This window comes from Silene latifolia, chromosome 1 (assembly GCF_048544455.1).
Source record: "Silene latifolia isolate original U9 population chromosome 1, ASM4854445v1, whole genome shotgun sequence".
Lineage (NCBI taxonomy): Eukaryota > Viridiplantae > Streptophyta > Magnoliopsida > Caryophyllales > Caryophyllaceae > Silene > Silene latifolia.
Genome location: NC_133526.1, coordinates 81,459,189 through 81,460,794, shown reverse-complemented (window position 1 = coordinate 81,460,794; position 1,606 = coordinate 81,459,189). Strand labels below are relative to the sequence as shown.

At 38.7% G+C, this 1,606-nt stretch overlaps 1 non-coding gene across 1 annotated transcript; it reads right to left on the bottom strand.

Annotated features, from left to right (window-relative positions):
* Positions 1–549: 549 nt before the first annotated feature.
* LOC141622269 (small nucleolar RNA R71) lies at positions 550–655 on the bottom strand. The gene has a single exon (XR_012532919.1). It is a non-coding gene; the product is annotated as a small nucleolar RNA R71 (small nucleolar RNA).
* Positions 656–1,606: the final 951 nt, after the last annotated feature.

Here is a 1,606-nt window from a genome sequence, read left to right as displayed (position 1 = left end):
CCCATTGATTTTGAAATTGAAAGAACTTTGACCAACAATAGAAGACATGCTAGAACTACTTTGAGAGGTATTGGGGAAATTATTGACATTCAACCAAATAACATTGAGTTTACCAACCCTTTTGCAAAAGAAGGAGAGGACAACCTAATACAAAACCCACCACAAAATCAACCCACAATGCCTAAATTTTCATCACATTCCGTACCAACCGAGGAGAACCTAGAAAATGGTACTCCTACACCACAACATTTAACCGGTAATTTCATTGCCAAATCCGCATTCATACAACTAGTTGAGAGAAGTCAATTTGGGGGGATGCCTAGTGAAGACCCTCATTCTCATATGGAGACTTTTTGTGACTATTGTGATGCGATTTCTCAAACCGGAGTTACTCAAGACCAAATCCGATAGGTCTTATTTCCTTTTTCTTTGATTGGTACCGCAAAACAATGGTTGAAGAGCCTAGACAAGGCTACTCTTGGTATTGATTAATTGGAAGAAATTGGCACTTGCTTTCTACAAGAAATTATATCCTCAGAAAACACTAACATGTTGAGAGCCCAAATCACCGGGTTTAAACAAAGGGATGAGGAATCTTTGTATGAAGCATGGGAGAGATTCAAGGACTTAGCGAGTGGTTCCTTGTGCAACAATTTTGGAATGGTTTATATGAAGACCCCCAAAACATTCTCAATATGGGATCCAATGGTATGTTCACCGAAGTGGATGACAATCAAACATGGAACAAAATTGAAGAAATGGCGGTCCATAACTCGCAATATAGTAGGCCTCGAAAGGCTAGTAGAGGAGGAAAGCATGAGGTGGATTAGATTACACAATTGGGTGCTTAACTAACTGCTCACATTGACACCATCAATTTGAAGTTTGAGAAGGCCATGGCTAAACTTGAAGAGGCCTCCAAATCACCCAAACAATATGTTAATGCTATGGTGGCATCATCATAAATTCCAAGTGCAGTATGTGAAAGTTGTGGAACTTTGGGTCATGACCAAAGTGAATGTAGGGGAACAAGTGAATGCTTTCCAAGCATACAAGAGTGGCACCCGCGGGAATTCATGGGCCCGGGGAGGACTCAACCCCCTCGTCATCAAAAAAAAAAAAAGAGTGGCACCCCTTATTCCAACTATTACATTCAGAATACCAAATTACATCCAAATCTTTCATACAAAAGCCAAAATGTTCAAAACCCTCAACCAACATACACCCCACCTCCAATGAGGAATCAAGCTCAAAGACCCTTTTACAACCAAAGCCAAGGTTATCAAAATCAACCTCCATACAATCAATCAAATGACCAAGGCTTTGATGTTCAAATAGAGGTCCTCCAAATGCAAAAGAATCAACAAGAATTTTTCACCCAAATGCAAAAAGATAGCCAAGCAAAAGACATCACCATTAACAACATACTGTTGGGTTTATTTAAACTCGATACTATACATATTCATATATGAATTAATTTATTTGGTCATAAAATAAATACATGATCTTATGCATGCAAACTTAATAAAAAGAGATGAAAAATAGATTTCTCATCATCTTATTTTCGGCCATTTTGGGCACAAGTGAAGTCTCCTACCTCACTTGT